This window comes from Phaenicophaeus curvirostris, chromosome 4 (assembly GCF_032191515.1).
Source record: "Phaenicophaeus curvirostris isolate KB17595 chromosome 4, BPBGC_Pcur_1.0, whole genome shotgun sequence".
NCBI classification, from domain to species: domain Eukaryota; kingdom Metazoa; phylum Chordata; class Aves; order Cuculiformes; family Cuculidae; genus Phaenicophaeus; species Phaenicophaeus curvirostris.
Genome location: NC_091395.1, coordinates 69,652,637 through 69,676,879, shown reverse-complemented (window position 1 = coordinate 69,676,879; position 24,243 = coordinate 69,652,637). Strand labels below are relative to the sequence as shown.

Here is a 24,243-nt window from a genome sequence, read left to right as displayed (position 1 = left end):
TAAGGGGAAATGAAAGTAAAGAAGCTGCCCATTGGTGGTGCTTGCACAGAGGCACGTGTGCAACCTCCAGGACACGAGACTTAGAAATCTGGGAAAAAGAGAAACCTTAAAACTTAAATGGGCTCCTGAGGTTTTCAATTGGTTTGGTTTGGTTTTTTTTTTCTTTCTGGAGTCAGTCAAAAGAAATTCACAGTTGGGTTTTCTTGTTCTCAAAGTTGATTTATTTGGGTGGAAAATCTGCATTCTGTTTAATAGTTTGCTCTTTCTGCATTTGTTGTTCCATTACCAAAAATATTAACAGCAAAATACATAAGCCAGCTGTGTTATATCTGAAGTTAGCTCTCTAACAGCAACAGTTAACTACCACAGAGTATTCCCAGAGCAGAGCTGACATTAATTGAGAAAGATAGTGCTCTCAAATATGTCAAGACAAGATGCTATAGAAATTGATTTAACCAGACCATGCCTTTTGTCTATGGAACTGCATTTCTGTCCTTTGCAGAGCATATAAGCTAAATAGTATTGCTGTTACTCCATTGTGATTAATGGAAATATATTAGGGATGAATCTCAAAGGTGTTTCCTTTCTCTGACTACACTGATTTTTTTCTCTGGCTAAGCATCTTTCAAAAAACAAGATGAACAAGCCAATATTTTCCAAATGAAAAATGACAGATCTGGTTGAAAGAAATTTTAGGTCAGGATTTGATAATAATGCATTTCTGGAGTGGTAGTAGGCTTTGCATTAATAATTATCTGTTACCTTTCTGATTACAACTTTGAATTATCTAAATAAAATAACAGGAAAGACATTTTGCTTCAGTCCAAGTATTTTCCAGATTCCTTGAGGCACTGACTGACCTTTTTCTCAAATCACTGTGGCAATGGCGTTCCTCAAAAGTCACTAATTAGAAACCCAACAGAGCCTTTATTATGGTAACTTTGAGTTCAGCAAGGAGAATGAATGAAATGAAATGAAGATAAACTGGAATTTAACTAAAACAAAGGAAGATCATGGATTGTTTGTTCTGAGCAAATTCTGCTCCCACTAACACCTATGCAATCCATATACTTACATTATTTTATGAAACCGCATCATATAAAAATAATTCTGCTATATAGCATATCAGGATTATCCACAGAGTCATTTTACTTACATGGATAAAAAAACATTGCAGCTTTTGCTCCCTTTATAACTGAGATGTCAACATAACTAATTTCATCTCACTGTAATAAAGAAGAAATGAATTCCAGTCCTTCTCGTATATCAGTAACGACATATTTTTATTCAGCTGAGACGTTTCATAAACCTGCTGAAGGTAAGAATTGCAAGCGGCACTGAGACACAATGTGAAGGCAGGGAGAAGGTACTGCAGAAGAAATTTACGGATTTTATCTCCAGAGCTTTACTTGCATTGATGTACCGGAAAAAAACAATCCAGTGACTATCAGCTTTCAAGACCAGCTGACAGTAAGAAAATGTTCTTTTCCTTCCAAATCGAGTACATTTGTTCTAGAATTTATTAACGTGCTATAAACAAAGAAACTTACAGTGCCACATCCTGTTCTTTGTTCAGGTTGGATGAGGGCTTCATTTGGCATTGCGGAAACTAGAACAACTGCGTCGGGCTAAACCAGAGGCCTGTGAGTCCCTTTATCCGGTCTCTGATCATGGTCAGAAACAAGTGCTTAGGGAAAGAGTATGAGAAATAGGGCAAGCATAGCGTGCTGCTGCCATCAGCCTAGTCTGCCTGCAGCAGTGGCTGCTGTATTTCAGCGCTGCCGATAAAGAAACAGTAGAGGTAGTGTACTGGTCTGAGCACAGAGCAGGGAGCTATGAATCTGCATGTTTCAGTCTTGCCTTTGTCACCAAGGTTACTTGTAGATTGCTGTGTCCCAGCTCATGTGGATGTGTGCTTGTGGCAAACCTGTCTTCAAGCCTCTGCACTGCAGAGGCACAACACACACTTATCTACCCACGCTCGCATTCACGCTATAGTTGGCCAGGTCTGGAGTTATGGTTTGGAGAGATTTGTTCCTCCCTAATGAGCTACTGAACATCTGTGTTTCCTGAAGAGCTGCGCAGCAACCCAGTGCACTTCTTATTGTGACCCTTTCCTCTTCTGTCTTCCGCATTCCTTCTGGTTCTTCTGTTTTTCACAATGGTTATCATCACCTCTCTTTGATGTCCTTTTGCTTTGTCTTAAGTGTGTCATCCCTCAGTTTTAGTACTCCAGAACAGCAGGCTCAGTGTAGTGTAAAAACTCTACAAATGTTTTCCCTGACAGCATATCCTGAATCAAGATCAATCTATAAGGTGGCATGGAGAGGCTGACTCTTTCAAATATTCCATCCGAAGCAGCTGATAAAAAGGAGATGTTGTTAGATTTCCAGAACAACCAGAAAGGTAATGTTTAAGTCACCTCCTTAAAAATTTCCATTAAAAACATTGCTTAAAAACTACACTCCACCTCACTTCAAGACTACCTTGCAATGCCCAGCACCATGGAACCTCAGAAAACTAATCTACCAGCTGCACGCCCACTTCTAGTGAGCCCACCGTTGCTCGTGAAACTCCGCCACCTCCTCCTCAACTGTCTCCTCCTCTGCAACTGTTGTTCCCACCTCTTTTGGTCTACTATCTTTCCAGAAACACAGTGTGCAAGCTCCACACTCGGGGCAGAACTCTGAACAGCATGATGCAGGCAGGTAGGTAGGGAGTTGCCAAAATTCCTGTTTCCATCTTTAACTTGCAATGGAGTTTCTTTGCCAGTTTGATGCCCTCTACAGCTGTTGGCCATGTCCTCATTTCTATGAGCTGATTGAAGCTGGCTGGATCCAAGGGCACATTTGAGGCATTTCCCCCCCGGATCCTTGCACCTCAGGTTGAGCAGAACCCTGGAGAGCTCCTCTTCCTCCTCTTCCTCCTCTTCCTCCTCTTCCTCCTCTTCCTCCTCTTCCTCCTCTTCCTCCTCTTCCTCCTCTTCCTCCTCTTCCTCCTCTTCCTCCTCCTCAGGGGTGCACAGAAACTGGAGGAAGCCACATGCAGATCAGGGTTGAGTGGTAACCAACCATGTCTAACCCAGGGAAGCTGGTGGGAAGAGCAGAGTCAGTGCAGGGGAAGGGGGTGAGCAAACAGACTGGAATATACAGGTCTTGGTACATCAGCATGTCGGTGAAGGGCTGTGTGTAGTAAATAAATACAGGTACACACGCTTTTGGTATTTCCCCAGGGTGAAGTGGGTAAGCATGTGTTCAAGGAATAATATTTGCTTTAAACTGTCCTGCGAGCACAGGTTCAACACATACATTAGGAAGTATTTATAGGTTGTACGTGTGAATGATCAAAGAATTTAGACAACAACCTGAACAATCACTAGCATACACCAAATCACATCTCTCTGATCCCAGCCCTAAGTTGCTTACTTCTCAGTGTTACAATTTCACAAGCAATTAAAATGGCTACTTACCTGTGTTATGTTATTATGAGCAACATCACCTGTCAAGTATTTTAAGTAAGAAAAATGATGTTATCAGTCACTACTGCCCAGGTAAAAATTACATCCCAGTGTTAAGAATGCACAACAATATACCATTAATTTGTTTAGTATGATAGTTTCCAAAGAGTAAAACGTTTCTCTCTTAATTTGTTCATTTAAATGTTTCTGCAGTAAAGATGATGATTTTGCAAACCAACCTCATCCCTAGATTGTTACAACTTGACAATTTTGAAGCTTTTCAACACAGACCCTTGCATGGATGTCATGTATCGCATTGCAGATTTCATCCAATAGCAGAAAATGTACTCTGAATGCAATATCATCTTATCAGTATTCTGGTACCATAAGCTTTCTCACTACAAGCAGGGTACTGTTCATTACAATGAAACTGAAAATGGAATAACTGAAGGATTGATTTATATGAGCTTCAGTCAGGAATGTTCTAATTCTGACATAATCTCTCTGATTGAAATCCTAAACTATGTGTAATTTTGATTTATTACCCTTAAAAGAGCTTAGATCTATAGATCAACAGAATACCTAGCATGAAAAAGAGTGGTGCAACAGCTCAGGAAGACTGCACGAAAATGCAGATAGATCACGTGACTTTACTCCAAACATTGTCTCAGCCAGCAAATCCAAGAGCAGTGCTGAAAGCAAGTGGAAAAACATTATGCGGATGTTTTCACAAATCCGTTCCATCACTCGGAAATCTCTCATGATTATATACATTTTTGTAGGAAAGATAAGAGTATGTTAATAAGTTAAAGCATTAACCAATTTGTTTACTAAAAGTTGCAGGCAATATTTATTAAAACAGCTATTTTATGGCAAAATGGGGCCAGAGCTCGATTCCTGATGTACTACACAAAAGGCTGCTTTACCAGGCAGCTCTGTTTTCCTCCCACACCAGCGGTACGATCCGTTCTATGCTATTCTCTCCTAACATCTGCTTGTCATGGGAGCCTGGGGAGGGCTTACCTGGGGGGTCAGGGAAGGCTGGGCCTGTGTCTGCCAGCACGAGAAAGCCAAAGCAGCCCTACAGTGTGCTGCCTAAAAATCCTAGCTGGTATATTTAAAGCAAAGCAGCTGGATCTAAATCAAGTAGGGCCTTATTGTACTGAAAGATGAATCGGGTTGGTTGTGCTGCTACTTGTATTTTTTAGTGAGGTAAAGAGAGCAATTAGAAGCAAGGGCAGATACAAACTGTTCACAACAGACGGGTTGATAAATGTACATTAAAAGCTCAATGAACACAGTTTTAATACCCTCTAGAATTGAAATCAACAGGTTAATGTTAAGCAGACTGAGAAACAGAAATCTACCCCCATCCGCACCTTTTTTTCTATTCTTAGTGTTGGGTAAAATGAATTCTTGTCTCCTTCCCTCCTACACACTCAGCTCACATTTCCCCCTTAGCCACTTCCCAGTCTTGTTTTGGAGAAATCTTTATCTTATCACCTTTCTTTGCAAATCCTTCTTCTCTAGAGCACTTAACATCCTCCTCTCACAAAATCCACCTTTTAGAAGTGGTGCCTAATCAATCTCACTTTATCCTAGCTGAAAAATAGAGGTATTTATTTTAGAAAAATACAAACTTTTATTCAGTGCATTTTGTGGCTGCTACGCAGGAACATTTGTCTGCTTCGCTGTATTGCACAATACTGGTCCAGGCATATTATTCTCACCTATGAATGGGCCTGTTCCTTACGACTCCCAGAGATCAAACATTACACAACTCTGCCAGGTTTCTTCACTTTCAGGCAGTCTGAGCTACAGCTACTGCAGCCATTGTAAAAGCACTACAGCCTCAGAGAGATTATTCCTTCCTTCCTGAATACGTTAGAGTGGATATACCAGGAGCTAAATTTGTTCTTAGGGCATAGCAGGAAATGCCTAATTCTTTCTATGCATTTGTAGAAAGGAAAAAGAAAAAAAAATCAACAAAACAAACCCAAAAACCTAAACCAAAAAGAACTGGGGTGGATATTGCCTCAGCTGTATGGATACAGTTTTCAAGACCAGTAAAATATGTTATTTATATCAAACCTTTTTTTTCTACTAGAATGATGTAAAATCCTGTTAGCAGTGGAAAAAAGAGAAAAAAATAGTGCATATTATTTTTATATTCAGTTGACACCATAATCTTATATGGTGCATATCAACATATGTGAACACAATATAGACAATATTATTTGGACTAGAAAACTTAATGTAAAGCCCAGTTCTGCAAACCAGGCCTGGCATGCTTGTTTTTCAGCATGAGCTGTTTATTGAATTCTCAAATGAATGTATTTATCAGGGAAAATCAAACCAGCAGAGGAAGTAATATAGTCCCAATGGTGAATTCATTAGCAGAGTCAATTCTGGACTCGGCCTGGCATCTTATCCACCAGACAACACTCACTTTCCAACATCATGACAGATGGTTGTAAGAGCTTAACAGCGTTTTGCCGTGTTGTTAAAGCAGGTAGGGATGGGAGTGAAAAGCAGCATGGTATCTTCTTCAACCAATGGCAAACCATTAAGGATGAGAGACTAGGAACTAGACTTTATTAGGATGATTGTCATTACCCTCAACAGCAACTATAAAAAGCTCTAAGTCAAATGGTTCTGACTCACTTGTTGAAGGGTACTGGCATCTGTGTAGGAAATTCTGGGCATGGGCTGTTGCTGGTGGCTAATCCCTCTGGAACAGGTGCTCAGCCGTTTGCCAGTCCCACATCATCGTAGGGCTGGAAGCCAGCAAATCCAGCTCATAAAAGAGATGCCCATCTGGAAAAAAAAGGTGGAACAAACCAAGAAAAGGCACTGCCTGTTGTGGCATCTCTCCTGAGTGGCTTCCATTGGTAAAGTTTTGGTTCCTAGTAGAATTTGGAAGCCTTTCTCTGCTCAATGAGCCTCAGTGGTGATACCCTCCTTGTCCTTCCCCAATATCAAATTCCCCTGGACCACAGCAGCAGCGCTTGGGTGAAGTACTTTTGCAGGCAGTATGTTTGCAATTGTAAATTCAACAGATTTACTGTAAACTGGTGACTATACGGTTAAAAATATCACTAAAACGCATAAGATCAATCTAACCTGACTAAGGTCATAGAATAATTATTAAGCCCTTACAGGACAGAAGGCAGAAATATTGCAAAATTGACTTTCAAATTAATTAACAAGGAATAGAGACTCAAAATCTGAGCTCTGGCAGATGCTGAACCTGGTGTCATTTGATCTGCTGCGGCACTAGGGTGTGTGAGTAGGTCAGCTGAAGCAGAAGGAAACCTTTCTCAAAATTACTGCTCTTGATCAGCTAGTCCAAACTGGTGGCTTCTGAGTAAGAGATAAACACTTTCTTGCATTATAAGTAATATAAATAAAATATAATATAATATAAAGTCTTGTTACTGATTCAGATACAGCTATTAAAAATTAGATGTTAAAGAGTTAGAGGACCCTGTTATGAGACTGATACTGTACAGATGGGATTTTTTGAAGGGATTTTTTAAAATCTGAAATATAACATACCTTTCAATATAATATTTCTGCCTAATTAAGGTCATTCCATTGATGGAGAGCCTATCAGTCACAGTTAGATTATGATTACAATTTATTGTAAATTTACTACATTCATTATTAACCGGAGCTGTAAAAATATTAATACTAGTAGTTACTAAATTCGAGAACAATGCAAAATAAAGACAAATTTAAAAAAGAGGGAAATTCAGCTGATTAAATGTCTGGCTCCCATTGATTGCCAATAGCTGCTAGTGTTAAATTAGGAGGTTATTTTATTGTTCTCTGCAGCCAAGCTCAGCCATACTCCATTCAATAACCAATAATTTAGGTCTTTGTGTTAATAATAATCACAATAAAAGTATTCCCCACTTTCTGGCATGCTGTGTTTATTTTAGGATATTAACACAGCAATCCAAATACAACACGTAAGACTCCCTCGAGGCTTTCTGTCTCTCATCCCAGACCTTCTGTTTCTTTATAAGCTTTAACAGCCACAGTTATAAGAGATATAAATAGTCCGAAGCACAAGAGAATCTCTCTTCCCTGACAGAATCTTTATTTACAAGCTGTACAAACCTAAGTGGGTCAAATAGTCCCTTGCTGGCAGGTTAATAAGGCCCACCTGCCAAATAAACCCACCAGTGAACTCCATGGGGCCTACATAAATCCAAAAAGCTTGGACAAGGAAGATTTTCTCCCTAGGAATCACGCTGGGATGGGTTGCTTATAGTTCAAAAGGGGTTCATCTTTCAAACTCCAGACTGCTTGTCTACCTGGCACAGACTCGGGAATGTGCAAAAAGCTTGCAAAATGCATGGTTCTCACCTCCACAAGACACCGTTCCTGAACATTTATGTTTCAATTTTGCCTACAGGACATCTGTGTGCCAAGGAAACATGTAAGACTTCTAAGTCTCTGCCCTTGAGAGATTTTAAAAGGCAAGTACAGTTGGGTCATAAATTAAATCTTTAAAATTATTTAAGACTTAACATACAATTAATTTGCCTACAATGCCATGAAAGGGAAAGAGAAGAATAGGATAGCTGATTATATAAGCTGACCTAGAAATAAATTCTCACAAGCCGCAGTACATTTTGAAATGAATATTGACTGCTATCAAAGTGGAATTCTGTTCTGAGGCCTGAGCTGTTCAAACACCACTCTTGGGTAAATGTTTCCCACTGAATCAATGACTTCTTTATGCTCTTCCCTGAGTCAAATAGGTCCAGCAGCTGTCCCAGTGAAGGCACATCCATGGACTTTTCAAAAAGCCTAGTCACTATGTTTATATTGCATTGTAAAAGCATCTCCAAGCATCCTTCGGATTTCTCTTAGCTGTTTGTACAGTCAGCAAACTGGTAAATTCTGCAAGTGCGCCTCCTAATCTGTCGTACTTTTAGGATGGCATCAGGCAGATGGAGGCAGGCAGCCTTCATCAGCGGGTTGGGGTTGAGCAGAAGCTCCCCCACCCAAGACTCCAAACCAGGAACTTGTGATCCATTCATGAAAGGAGTCGTTTACCTTTTTCATGCCAGACTGAGAACTGCAAAAGAACCCAAGCTGATTCACAAATGGATCCTATGTCCCAGCCTCAGAGGTGGCAACAGGGAGGGCACCACATGTCTGGAGAGGCAGCGTGTGTCTATGGAGGGATCACAGGTGCAACTTAAACTAGCCAGTGAAAGCCTGATGAAGCCCTTTAAATATATCATGAGTTTTACGCCCATGCCAGGCCTACGAGCTGTCTTATGCCTGCTTGTGAAAATCCTTGAGGGCAGGTTATAGGCAAATCAGGGATCATATAAAAAGGCGTGTAGCTTTCCTTCCTGCAGGTCTAGAGCGGGTTGCACCAGACTCGCCGCAGGCACTGGGGATTACAGCTGTATTAAAACATATCGGGTTGGGGTTGCAGAGAGACAAGTCACATACGTAACGCTAAGTACCTATATTTGCCAGACTGGCTCCAAGTATAAGTCAAATATAACAGTTTTACAAGTGTACATGAAACAAGGAACACATGTAGAATGTGCATTTCAGACAGTATACTGTGGCAAAGCATTTCATCATACTTCGAAGGGTCCTGTGTCAGATCACTGGAGAGAATGCTCAGTTTCAGGATCCTGGCATTTTAGATGAGCTGCATGCTGGGAGCCGTGTACTTCTAGCCAGAGGCAAAAGTACCTCTCCTAATCCCTATAAAGGGCTTTTGGGCTGAGGCAGCAGTTGGGGCTTTGAATCACAGGTCGGACTCCTCAGTTCTGAGTGAAATTTAAGCGCCTGTCTCCTCCTTTGTACCAATAAAAACAGTTTATTCTCGCTTTGAAGAACCATCTCAAACCAGAAGATGCACGTAACCTCAGCACCTTCAGCAAACGCTACATGCCCAATTGCTGTAGCAATTGCTGAAGGAGGAATGTCCAGCACGTGATGGCGTGTGTCCACGGGAATGATGCTGTTATTGGTATAATGGTACTACAACCATGCCCAGCTTCAGTGTTCAGAGACGACATAGACTGGGTAAATCTTCATGTGGGCTGTCTCCTACACACTGGCCAACCCCTACACTTCTTCTCTGTTAAGTATGTGCTTTGTTTGAATCACAGTATAGTTCAGTTGCTGTAGACGCAGCTGAGGTAGCCCAGTGTTACGTAAACTGGATGCAGATTCGGCGCTGGAGCCAGAACTGCCACAGTGGGATCACTCTTGCCTTTAGGGTTGACCTGCTGACACTGAACCGCAGTGTAACCCCTGCAGGCAGCTCAGCAGCCACCTTTCACTCCCTGCCATGGCTTGTTCACCAGGCAAGGGTGTCTCATAAAATGCCAGCGCTGATTTGCAAAGTGAAAGCTTTGGCTCATTAACAATCACTGAAGCGAACAAATATAGCTTACAGGAGCAAGCATATCAAGCTCAGGAAGAGTGTAAGAACATGGTGAAATGTGCAAGAAACACATCCTACTCCTTTCAATTTTCACAGCAAAAACAGAACAGGTGACACTTTAGCAGTTAGGCCTGCATTTGCAAACTCTTTCTATGCCTCAAATCCAGTTGTTTCAGCCCTCGTTTGTCAAGTGCGATTGCACATACTCAACACCAATATAAAACAAGTGCTAGGCATCTTATATAAAGTCCCTAATCAGTTCTCAAAATCAGCAGATACTTCTGAAAATGTCTGTCAGTGAGTATTTTTCTCAAGGCATATATAGGGAGTCAATGGGATGTGAGCACAGCTACAGTTTCTCAGTACAGGAAATTGCCAGCCACCAGCATAATTAGAAACAGTTCATATGATCAAATTAATCATTCAAAAAAGAGCAATTACTGTTAACAGAATAACGGCATGCCTTAAAAAAGAATGAAATTAACCTTTAGGACTGACATAGTTACCCTCACCATTCTGTACTGAGGCAGCAAAGATTAATATATGTGCAAAATAAAACACTGCATTAGAGTCTGCTGAAAACAGAAGTAGCATTATCTATCTGGCCTATTCAACCCATAACAAACTTTATTCTTTGGCACTGGCACAGAATGGAAATATCAATAGCCACTTCTCTGCCAAAATGAAAAAAAACCCCCACTTTGAAGACTTACATTGCTATGTAACTTACCACATTGTGTTTATCACTGAACAATAATTACATGAAGATTAAGCATAAGCCAGTAATTTGAGATGCAGTAAAATTAACATTCAAACATACGTTATGGCTCCTCAAAAGCTTGGAGTTAGAGTTAAGCTTTAGCCTTAACAAGCTCAGATCTAGAAATGCATACTAAGCATATTGTGAAAAAACTGTATTTTTGCTCAGTAGTGCTAAGCATTAATTCTGATTATGAATGTATTTCAGTATTTATACTTCTAAATGAGATTAAATTTATGTTTATAAACGTAACAGCACTATGCTATCAATAGAAGATAATGTGTTTTGAATCCTCAAGCTGTGTGTTTCTACATAGGTTAGATTTATTTAATTCTGAATGTCAGCAATGTTTAAGTCATACTGATGTTGAGGATAATTAGAGACATATAACTTATATAGATAAATTTATTAGCACACTGAAGTTACTTATACTAGGCTGGAGCCTGTTAGCTGCTTAGAACTGGTATACAGCTGGTTTTTATCATCCCAACACTGGAAAACAGCAGGGACATGCTCCTCGGTTTTCCTTTCTCCTGGCCTCTGCCTTCCCCCGAAGATGTATCCCACTCCCTCATGTCTTCAACTTTCCTTTGCTCCCTCAGTGACACTTCCCTTAATTCTGTTCAGTACAAATGATGCAAACAGCAATGGTCATTTGCAAGAAAAGGGATGTTTACCCCATTCTTTTCCTTATAGAAATGTATCTGCTCAAAAAGACTGATGCATAACTCTTTATATGAAGAAGATTCACATTTAACTGTATATTTTCATCAGTTATGATTTCTTACTCCGTACGGTATTTAAGATATAAGCTATAGTTGCACTTAAGATGTCTCTCACTTGAATAGACACTAACTCTGTTTGAAATTCTCTAAGCAGATTTTCATTTTCCCAAAGAATCAACTTCCAATTAAGAAATAGTATTACTTCATTTTCATGAGATTACACAAAACATATGGGAAGTCTGAAAAGCCTGCACCTTCTCATTTTCAAGTTAATTTAAAAGTAAAACCAATTCTAATACACAATAATGAATTTTTAAATAACCATTTTCAACGAACTTTCATTCAAATTAATTGGCATTTGTATGTGCAAGTTCTCAAGAATGCATTTAGTGCTATAATTTTAAGATGACTATGCCACATTTAATATAAAAAAAAATCAAAATGCTGATTTACGTTTTATACTACATTCTTTCTTGATTCTACATCAGCAGCTTGCCTCTTTATAGTAAACAGCATGCAATATGCCACTTGGCTAAAGGCATAAATGCATAAAACACCCATAAAGATTTTTCTTAAGAGTCAGGATGACATACAGAGTGACACACTGAAGGATCAGTGGCTCTGTCAAGCTATACCTGTCACAGGTTCAGACAGGGTTCAAGCACGTTGGAAACAGTAGTTCCTCACTGTTAATCCAACTGAAAAACATGGACCCCTGGCCAAAGTCAGCACTCAAGTGATGGGTTGCCAGCTGACAGTGTGAGAGTAATGGTGATGGAGGTGGGGCAAGGCTGGGAAGATATCTCTGCAGCAGTGCTCCAACAAAACAGAACAACGGGTGGCATTAACTTTTTCCAGCGCATTCAAACTACTGTGAAATAAGGAAAACCTATATCTGTAGATTCTATAGCCCTTATCTCATTAAACACCTTTAGCATAATAAATGGTGTGGAAATGCTGTTCTACTGTACTAACTCGGGGATATCTGATTAACCCGTTGACTGCACTTACATAACTTCAGTTTAACTCTGCTCATAGTTATCATAGAATCATAGAATAACCAGGTTGGAAGAGACCCACCGGATCATCAAGTCCAACCATTCCTATCAAACACTAAACCATGCCCCTCAGCACCTCGTCCACCCGTGCCTTAAACACCTCCAGGGAAGGTGAATCAACCACCTCCCTGGGCAGCCTGTTCCAGAGCCCAATCACCCTTTCTGTGAAGAATTTTTTCCTAATGTCCAGCCTAAACCTCCCTGGCGGAGCTTGAGGCCATTCCCTCTTGTCCTGTCCCCTGTCACTTGGGAGAAGAGGCCAGCTCTGTCCTCTCCACAACCTCCTTTCAGGTAGTTGGAGAGAGCAATGAGGTCTCCCCTCAGCCTCCTCTTCTCCAGGCTAAACCACCCCAGCTCTCTCAGCTGCTCCTCATAAGGCCTGTTCTCCAGCCCCCTCACCAGCTTTGTTGCTCTTCTCTGGACTCGCTCCAGAGCCTCAACATCCTTCTTATGGTGAGGGGCCCAGAAGTGAACACAGGATTTGAGGAGCAGTCTCACCAGTGCCGAGTACAGAGGGAGAATAACCTCCCTGGACCTGCTGGTCACGCCGTTTCTGATACAAGCCAAGATGCCACTGGCCTTCTTGGCCACCTGGGCCACTGCTGGCTTGTGTTCAGTCGCTGTCAACCAACACCCCCAGGTCCCTCTCCTCCAGGCAGCTTTCTAGACAGACTTCTCCTAGTCTGTAGCACTGCACAGGGTTGTTGTGCCCCAAGTGCAGGACCCGGCATTTGGCCTTGTTAAACCTCATGCCATTGGACTCTGCCCAGCGGTCCAGCCTGTTCAGATCCCTTTGCAGAGCCTCCCTACCCTCCAGCAGATCATGTTTGAATTGCCACTACGATGACATGCGTTCAGGAAAATATTTACTAAGCAGATGATGATATAGGATCCTGAAACAGGAATAAAAAGGGATACAACAAAGGCATCCAGAAAGCAACGAATCCTTAGGATCCACACAGGAGAGCAATGTAAACGTGAGGCTCCTGCACAGAGATGGACAATGAGATGAAGCGTGCTCGCTAACTGCGCTGTCATTAAGCTTGGCCTTTGCCAGGAGGAAGGCAAAGCTTGAGCACAGGGACTGCTGGTCTCCGTTATTTCTAACAGCAACAAGTACCCCAAAATGTGCCCCATCCCTTTGTTAACAGGGCTGACCAAGCTCTCAGGGGACAGAGTTCTGCACTGTTGCATGGAGAAGTGCCACGCACGTAGAATTTGTTTCTGAGCCCTGCCTAACGCAGTGGAACTACAGCAACAGCGATGTAGGCCTCAGCTTTTCTGGCACCGTCTGTCCCTGGGGTGGCAGCAAACAAGTCGTCTTTCAGCTTCAGAATTTCACCATATCCCAGTTTCTGCCTAAGGTCAGGAGCATGAACCATTACTGTTCAATAAGTGATCTTGAAAGGGTGTTTAAATTGTAAGTTATCCTTTAGCCTAGTAACTAACCGATAATCTCTAAAATATCTAAATATTCCTAGAAAAATATGCAACCGCTACATTTATTTAAATTCCTTTATTGAGTTGAACAGAGGGATATAGAGCTTGTTAATATTTCTGAACACGATATATCCATAGAAGTTGAAAGTAAAGAGCAAAAAAATTTTAGATTCCAAATAAAATAGGTGTCATTAATAAATGCTGTTATCAGCTCTACTTCGGTTTCAGTGGCCTGTACAGCTATCTGAGAAACATCAAACGATTAAAAAGATTGGCTAATTCAAAGTCACAAGAAAATACACTAAAAGAGAATAAAACCTCCACGAGGTTCAGTCTGGAAATCTGTGACTACTAGAAATAGATTAGAGGATGTTTACTTCAACTGTTTCAAGGCCGTAACTCAAGCATAATGCAGTGTGCCTTTTACTTGTCAGCACGAGCACATTTTGCATCGCACGTGCATTTACACCGTTGGAAGTTAAAACTTTTCTGAACTCAGTTTTCAGAAGTGTAATAGAACTATAAGAACTCTAAAAGAGTCAGCCTCTTTGTCTAACTGAGTGATTCATTATCAGAATATGAGAGCAAGAAAACAGGCTATTGATTTTGAAATTAAAAAACCCGTACGAGTAGTTTCTGTTTGAAAGGGTCACGACATTGCAGAAGTTTGCACCAGTGTTGATGCAGAGCATAAACTGGTGCTATTCCAGTTAAAGGTGTTAAGTCCCAGCATAAGATTTCCTGGAAATTTGCAGGGGAGGCTGTCAGGAGGTAATTACATGTTTGCAAATCTGAGTGGCATGGAGAAGGCGACTCATCTATAGGAACTGAAAGGACTATAACTGAAAGGACTGTCCAGGGAGGTTATTCTCCCTCTGTACTCGGCACTGGTGAGGCTGCTCCTCAAATCCTGTGTTCAGTTCTGGGCCCCTCACCACAAGAAGGATGTTGAGGCTCTGGAGTGAGTCCAGAGAAGAGCAACGAAGCTGGTGAAGGGGCTGGAGAACAGGCCTTACAAGGAATGGCTGAGAGAGCTGGGGTTGTTTAGCCTGGAGAAGAGGAGGCTGAGGGGAGACCTCATTGCTCTCTACAACTACCTGAAAGGAGGTTGTGGAGAGGAGGGTGCTGGCCTCTTCTTCCAAGTGACAGGGGACAGGACAAGAGGGAATGGCCTCAAGCTCCACCAGGGGAGGTTTAGGCTGGACATTAGGAAAAAATTCTTCACAGAAAGGGTGATTGGGCACTGGAACAGGCTGCCCAGGGAGGTGGTTGATTCACCTTTCCTGGAGGTGTTTAAGGCACGGGTGGACGAGGTGCTGAGGGGCATGGTTTAGTGTTTGATAGGAATGGTTGGACTCGATGATCCAGTGGGTCTCTTCTAACCTGGTTATTCTATGATTCTATGACTAAGGAAGATTTGTTGTCACCTTGATCGTGATAGCAAAGTCCTGTCTCTTAAATCATAAGCATCTGACACAGAATGCAAACGTGGGAACTGCAATATCTGGAAGGTCTTATGTATTTGTCATAAGTACAGAATAAAAATCTGTTTCCCTTCTGTAAGTCATATATTGAGATGGATTTGTATCATTGGGCCTGAACACAGAATTTATTCCCAAGGAATATAGATATCAATAACTGGCACACTACAGATGTGTTAACTAACCTGGCTTCTTACACAAGTGGTGTTTTTTGTGGGGTGGGGGGTGGAGGGGACATCAAGCACCTCTGCACACATGCCATGCTTTGTACTTTTAATATGTTAGCATTATTGTTCAACTCTGGAAGAAAAACATACCTGTATATGCCCTTATGTAGCAAAAGAACAGGATTCACATATTTGTATTTCTGTTTATTTGTATTGATAATAGTGCCTCTACTTTTTTTTTTTTTCCTATAACTGCATTTAACAACTCCGGAGAGGAAGCTGGAAGATAAAATTACCGTGACTTAATTCAAATTAGCTGTTTTAAAAATGTGATGGCACTTTATCTTTCTCTTTAACACTGTAAATACTGACATTTGGAAGCTAATCTTGTTTGTCTAACACCTTAAAGATAGTGTATTCTTTTACAGACAGGCTGTAAAACAAGTTAAGGTACCTTTATCTCTACAGACAGATTTCCTTCAGCCACTTTCAAATTAAAGTTTTAATCAGCCGATGATGAAGTTTTTCTTTACTAAGTAATTAACACTAAGTTTTCACTTAACTGCTAACTGCCACACTAAGAAAGGTGCACCCACCACTAAAACACACACATTAAAACATCAAACTTAGACATGCAGAAGTAAATTAAGGATTATGGGGAAAACAATAAATCTAAGCCTTTCACAGAATCACAGAATCACAGAACAACCAGGTTGGAAGAGACCTGCCGGATCATCGAGTCCAACCGTTCCTATCAAAACCCGTTCCTATCCTTTCTGTAACAGATGGCATGATTTTACCATTACACAGAACGTATGATGCTGGTGTGCTCCCCTCCTCCATTATCGACTGTTTACCTTCTGCAGGAGCTGTGTTCAGCCCTTAACGACCAGGTTAACACAGTATCCATAGCACCAAGGAACACTGTTCTCAGCCTTGCACCGAAAACACAGGTTCCAAGTGCTGCACGAGTCCTTTATCAAACCATCGAAAGCTTGAAAGAAGTTGGCCATGACCTGCTTTACATTAACTGGCGTGACAGTTCACGAGAATATTTCTTCCTACTGTAACATGACATTTAATGATTTGGCCTAAAAAAATAGAGGCACTTTCAACTGGCAAATTGCAAGCACATGTACTTAGTTTGATGGAAGCTTTAAAACAAACGAAGCAGGCTGTTCTTCCAGAAGAGCGAGCTTGGGTAATTCACAGCCAGGTGCACTTGGGATTGTTGGAATCACTACAAGAAGGACATTGAGATGCTGAAGTGTGTCCAGAGAATAGTGAAGAAGCTGGTGAAGGGGCTGGAGAACAAGCCCTGTGAGGAGGGGCTGAGGGAACTGGGGTTGTTTAGCCTGGAGAAGAGGAGGCTGAGGGGAGACCTTATCACTGTCTACAACTGCCTCAAAGGAGGTTGTGGAGAGGTGGGTGTTTGTCTCTATATTCAAGTAAAAACTGATAGGATGAGAAGAAGTGGCCTCAAGTTGCACCAAGGGAGGTTTACATTGGATATCAGAAAAAAACTCTTGACTAAAAGGTTTGTCAAGCACTGGCAGAGGTTGCCCATGGAGGTGGTTGAGGCCCCATCCCTGGAGGGGTTTAAAAGACGGGTAGAAGAGGTGCTCGGGGATGTGATTTAGTAGTAGGCAGGTATGGCTGGATTTGACGATCTCAAAGGTCTTTTCCAACCAAATGATTCTATGATTCTGATTTGATGCAAGCTTTAAAATACATAAACCAGGCAATGCTTCCAGAAGAGAGAGACGAGGTAATTCACAGCCAGGCACACTTGGATTTAAGAACCACCCGACAGCCTCAAAATTGTGTGCACTTGTACAAAAAGTCAAAGTAATTTGTCTTAAATCAGGGTTTCCAGAGAGTTGCTGAGGCCTGTGGATGAGGAGGGCACATTCAGCAGAGAACACAGTCCATGGCGAACGTCCCCCTGCCCCAAAAGGAGGCTTATATGATTATATTAAAACCAGAATATATGACATATCATAATATAGTATATTATAATACATTACAATACTCCATATTAGAATATATCAATATATTAGATAACATAAATATATTATGTAATATTTTACAGCCTATTACGATATCTAAAATAATATTGTATCATCATATATTGTAATATAAAATAATATAGTATAATAGAATCATAGAATCGTGGAATAATCTGGGTTGGAAAGGACTGTAAAGCCCATCTAGTTCCAACCCCCCTGTGATGGGCAGGGACGACCAGGCTGCCCAAGGCCCATCCAGCCTGGCCTTCAACACCTCCAGGGATGGGACAGTCACAGCTTCCCTGGGCAACCTGTGCCAGCGCCTCACCACCCTCATCGTGGAGAAATTCCTCCTTATGTCTAGTCTAAATCTGCCCCTCTCCAGTTTATACCCATCATATTATAATAGCATCTATTATTCATATATCATCATATTAATAATGACACAATTTATTTATATAATACATTATACTATAGTATATATTATGATATGTAAAATGATATCATAATATAGTATAATAAACTATGTTTATTATGTTTATTTATATTATAGTTCTATATAGATATTTATGTATTATTCTATAGCTATTTATTATATTTAACTAATACGAATATACCAATATAATAAATAATATTACTGCATATTGTAATATTATGATGTAACAGATTGTAATTACATATTCTATAAAACAATGTATATATAGTATATATTATATAGCAATATACTATAATATAACTAGCATGTCCCTGGCCATCGCAGGGGGATTGAAACTGGATGATCTTTAAGGTCCCTTCCAACCAAAACTATTCTATGATTCTATGTTTTAGTAGTGGGCAGGTATGGTTGGACTCAATGATCTGAAAGGTCTTTTCCAACCTAGTGATTCTGTGATAATAATTTATATGCATATTATAATAATGTAATGTAACATATTATAATTACATAATGTATAATATAATGCATATATAATACACAATAAAATATAATAGTATAACTAACACAAATATATTAATATCATATTTGTATTACTGCATATTATAATAACATATAATGTCATGCATACATAGTATAGATATTATCTAGTGATATATAATAATATAACTAATATGAATATAGTAATATAATTGTTTATATTACTGCGTATTGTAACATCATAGTGTAAGTTCTGGTAATTGTATATAATATAATGAATACATAGAATATATTTAATATAGTAAAATACAATAACATAACTAATATGGATATACTAATGTAATACTTCATATTACTGCATATTGTAATTAAATTAGAGTGTAAGATATTCTAATCACATCATATAATGCATATATAGTATATATTATATAGTAATATACAATAATATAACTAATATGAATGTACAAATATAATAATTTATATGATGGCATATGGTAATATTATAATGTAACATTGTAATCACATAATATATAATGTAGATATAGTGTATATATATTATAGAGTGATTAATAATAACATAGAAAACATATATAACATAATATATAATATATATAACCAATGTAATCTATATTTTATATATATAGAAAATATAGCTATAGCATGTATAATATTCATATATAACATATAACCAATATAATCTATATTATATATATAAAATATAGCTAGAGTCATGCATAATATTTATATATAATATATATAACATATGCAATCTATATTATATATATAGAAAATATAGCTATAGCATGTATAATATTCATATATAACATATAACCAATGTAATCTCTATTATATATATAAAATACAGCTAGAGTCATGCATAATATTTATATATAATATATATAACATATGCAATCTATAATATATATATAAAATATAGCTAGAGTCATGCATATTTATATATAATATACATAACATATGTAATCTATATTATATATATAGAAAATATAGCTATAGCATGTATAATATTCATATATAACATATATAATATATATTATATATATAAAATATAGCTATAGCATGTATAACATTTATGCAAAATATATATATTTGCTGCGTATTTTCTCTATAATTACATATACACCGTATCGCGTTCTCCGTGTTGCTGCATTGGGACACCCCGTTCCCCGCTCCACCCCCACCCCCGGCTCCGCTCCCCCCCCCTCCTCTCCCCCCCCCGCCGGGCGAGGCCGCGCGTGCGGGCGGCTCCGCGCGGGGGGATTTGAAACAGCCGCTCCGGGGGCCGCGCGGCGGCGCCGCCCAATCAGCGCGCGGGATTTTTCGCGCTGGTTCTGGCCGGAGGAGGGGGCGGGGCCGCCGCGCGCGATCGCCGGAGCCGCCGCCGCCGCCGCCGCGTCCGCCTCGGCTCCCGCCGCCGCCCGGCTCCGCGCCGCCGCCGCCGCCCGGTCCCGCGGGGCCGGGGATGCGCTAGGGCACAGGTCGGTGGGGCGGGGGAGGGAACGAGGCGCCCGCCGCGCGGGGTTCCCCTCGCCCGCGGGGGACGCTGCGGGCGGGGGGGGGCCGGGCCCGGGGCGCCACCCCCCCCCCCCCCCCCCGCGGGCTGCGCGCCAGCTCCGCGGCCCCTGACCCTCCATCCCTCCTCTCCTTCCCTCCATCCCTCCTCTCCTTCCCTCCATCCCTCCTCTCCTTCCCTCCATCCCTCCTCTCCTTCCCTCCATCCCTCCTCTCCTTCCCTCCATCCCTCCTCTCCTTCCCTCCATCCCTCCTCTCCTTCCCTCCATCCCTCCTCTCCTTCCCTCCATCCCTCCCTCTACCTTATCCTCGCCGAGGGTCGCAGCACCCCCTCCATCCTATTCCCACACCCCCCCTCCCCAAATCTTTTCCCCATCCTGTTCCCACACCCCCCTCCCCAAATCTTTTCCCCATCCTGTTCCCACACCCCCCCTCCCCAAATCTTTTCCCCATCCTGTTCCCACCCCCCCCAAATCTTTTCCCCATCCTGTTCCCACACCCCCCAAATCTTTTCCCCATCCTATTCCCACACCCCCTCTCCCCAAATCTTCCCCCCATTCTATTTCCCCCATCCTATTCCCACACCCCCTCTCCCAAAATCTCTCCTCCTCCCCATCTCATTCCCACCCCATCCTATTTCCTCTTCCCCCCTCCCCAAATCTTCCCCCCTCCCACCCCCATCCTATTTCCACATCCACCCTCCCCAAATCTTCCCCCAGTTCTTCCCACCCCCCATCCTATTCCTACCCCTTCCAAATCTTCCCCCATCCTGTTCCTACACCCCTCTCCCCAAATCTTCCCCCCCCATCCCATTCCCACCCCCTATCTTATTTCCACATCTACCCTCCCCAAATCTTCCCGCGCCCCATCCTGTTTCCACCACCCCAAGTCTTCCCCCCCCATCCTATTCCCCCCCCCCAAATATTCTCACACCCCTATCCTATTTCCAACCTCCAATCCCATCCAATTCCCTCCCCCCCATCCTTTTCCCCCCCATCCTACTCCCACCCCCCAACTCTTCCATCCCATTTCCCCCCCAGCTCCCCGGGGTCGGCGCTGCGGGCCGGGCCCGGCTCTCGGGTGGTGGAGGAGCGGAAAGGAGCGATGCCCGAGTCCCCGCTGTGGCAGCTTCATCCTTTCCCCCCATGCCTGCCCTCCTCCTCCTCCTGCCCCCCTGGGCGCTGCGGGAGGCCGGGGGCAGCATAAAGGGCTAAGGGAGAGCTGCCCCCCCCCCCCAGTCCCACCTCCCGCTCCCGGGAAGGGGGTTGGAGTCAATCAGTGCGAACCAGAAAGAAAATCGGAGCTGGGGGGGGGTAGGAATCGATAGGAAGGGGAGGGAAAAAAAAAAAGGCTCCCGCAGGGTTTAAACCGCCTCCTCCAGGGATGGGGTGGCTGCTGATGTCCCCCCCGCACCGTGGCGGTGTGGGCGTGCGGAGGTGGAGGCTTCTCCTGCCCCTTCCCTCCGGGTAGGACTGGGATTGTACGGCAGCTGGAGTGAATGTAACTCTGGAAATGTATGGAGGGGGAAGCCATGTTTGATTTATTCCTCCACTAAACACTGGTGTGATGATCCTCCTGCTTACACCCTTCTGCAGTCCATCCTGGACCTGTATGGCAGGAGAGCCTTGTTAGGAAAACGGGAAGAAAACATTCCTGGGAAGATGTACGGGCTCGGTGGCTCAATCTTCATTAAGTATAAGAGGATAGGGTTCTTGTAACTTGAATTGATATTTGTGTGGTAAAAGAGCCTGGGGAACTTGTATTCCCAAGGCCATAGTTAGAGCTCATCCGCTGTGGCTTTACCGCTCTGGGGGTGGAGAAGGGAATTTGCCACACTTCTTGAACGTATTTATACTTGCTGTTTTGTTTTGTTTTTTTAAATATGTCGTCTGAAAGGAGGAGTAAATACTAGTGGAAGTACAGAGACAGTAAACAGCGTATTTAAACAAATTTCAGAGAAAACAGGCTTCTTGCTAACAGGCATTACACAGGCAAGAGGCTGGTATCAGTCACTGCCCCGGTATTTTGTGTGCATGAATAGTTTCCTTATTAGCATTTGCATTAAAATTGGTTTATAATGATTCTTAAATTTAGGAGCCAGTGCTGCCCACGCTGAGTAAGCTAAATGAAGTCTGCTTAAAAAGAAAAGGGAAGATGTGTTTGGTGTTTAGTCTTTTCAGACATCTAAGAAAGGTAACTAAACACTAAGATGGCAATGAAGTTTGTAATATGTTTTGCAAAGAGTCATTGCGGATGGTTTGTGTGGAAATATATGCTTACTGAAATTCCTTAAACGTGGACCGTGTGGCTTCTACTGAAGGATAATTTGGTTCTTCACCAAAATGTTCGTATGTTAGTAGTAGAATTTCTATAAATTTATGACTGAAGCTATTACTTGCTTGTTTTGCTGTGGGAATTTTGCTCAGGAAATCTAGCTTATCAACCTTAATGAACTCCTCAGTTTCACATTGTGGTATCATTGGACTGTTGGATGTAATCATTGAATAAAACCACTGTTTTTCAGGACAGCTCAGGGCTCAGTACTTTGAGTATGGGCAATTTTTGATTATTTTGATAAGCATCTATATCATTTATTAAAGCACGCTACGATTTTCATCTAGTATGCAGCCATCAGAAAACATGACCTTTTTTCATGATTTGAATAAAAAAATCTCTGGATATTCCTGGGGACTATATGGCTGATTGTTGTGACGGTTATATGAGTATCCACCCTCATGCATGCTCAGAAAAATTCAGATATTAATTTATCAAATATTACTTGAAAATGTCAGAAGAAACTAGGTCATTTATACTTTAAGGGTGAAGGTTTAAAGTAGTTTAGAAAATGGAAATGAAATGTAAAATATATTTACTCTTGGTTCAATATGAATCCATTGCGTGACTAGTAAGAACAAAAAAGTGGTTTAATATCTGTAGGGCTACGTGCTTTTGCTGAAACCAGTGGTTGCTTTGCAGCTGAGACTATTGCATTTAAATTACTGACTGCATGCGATAGACTGGATATTACAACAAAAACAACCCCACTTTTGTTTTAGACTGGAAGCAAAAATACTTGTTGGGGGAGGTTTGCTTTCTAATATTTGGGTTCTTAAATTGATGCATACAGGTATGCATATGTATGTGTATTTGTGTCTCTCTCTCTCTCTCTCTATTTTTTTATATATATGTTATATATATAGAGTTTGTGTCCAAAACATTGCACTAACAAAATAGCAAAGGAATGGAAAGAAGGGATTGTTTTTCAGTCTCCTATTGTTTGTGGCCCATTCACCTCTCACTTTTCCACTGAGCCTGCTTTTTGTTCCACCGGTGCCAGTGTGTTTCCCAAGTGAGGCCCTGTTTCTACAGACTGATAAATGCGTGTCTTTCCTTGTGGTCGATGAAAGCCTATTGACTGCATTGGGACTCCATGTGTATATAAAGGTTCACCTGCTCTGGTCAGATTACTGGATCGAGAATGTAGTTCATGATGAGGAGAGGATACAAGCACAATTCTTGCAGTGTTTCAGTCGCCTCTGGTCACTCCTCCTTACATAGCTACAAGGCATCTCTTCAAATTTTAAGCACAGAAGATGGTTTAACGTATGAAAATTGCAAGTTTTTTTTTTGTGTAGAACTAGGTAAAGCACCTAGCCTTTCCTGTGAAAAAATCTCACCTCTTCCCAAGAGCACTGGGCGGCTCAGTGGGAAGCATCCACTACGTCAACAACAGGTACTGTAACATTCAGTAATCAAACATTGATAAAGAAATGCTTGGTGGGACTAGTAATAATGGCCTAGATGATGATGGCTGCATATTTTAATATTATTTGGCTATGCTATTTTGGGTCTTTCATTACTTTTCTGGAAAGACGAAATGGCCTTGTGGTTGAGTAAATGTGATAGATCTGGTATAATTGAGTCTAGCCTTTCAATGAAGGAAGAATGGAGATACTTAAGTGGATTGAAATGGATAATTAAGTCCACGTTTCTAGAAAGCAGTTAGGTTCTAGCTTTAAAAAATGTCTTCACTGAAGATATGTGGAATCTCGATTGTGTGAGTGAGAAGATGGAGATGGAATATGGCACCAGGATAAGTGGTGAGGTAGAAAGAGAAAATAATGTCATATCAGAGCTTAGCACAGAAATCCATATTTCCTTTGGTGCACAATTGCCGAGGGCTTGGGAGGAATGGGGTGAATGAGCAAAGTCTGGTTGACAAGCCAGTAGTCATCTTGTGAATTCATGTAGCTCGCTGAACCAGTCAGCTATT

The 24,243-nt window shown here is 41.5% G+C and overlaps 1 protein-coding gene across 6 annotated transcripts in view; it reads left to right on the top strand.

Moving 5' to 3' along the window:
* Nucleotides 1-24,243, top strand: part of NSD2 (nuclear receptor binding SET domain protein 2) — a 108,965-nt gene that overhangs the window by 9,510 nt on the left and 75,212 nt on the right. For 5 of the 6 annotated variants that reach the window (XM_069856476.1, XM_069856475.1, XM_069856473.1 and 2 more), the window contains exon 1: nt 19,793-19,936. The exons of the other annotated variant lie outside the window; for it this stretch is intronic. The gene's annotated coding sequence lies outside the window, so the exon portion shown is untranslated. Of the gene's footprint in view, nt 1-19,792; nt 19,937-24,243 lie in introns of those variants that run through there. 6 annotated transcript variants of the gene reach the window in all.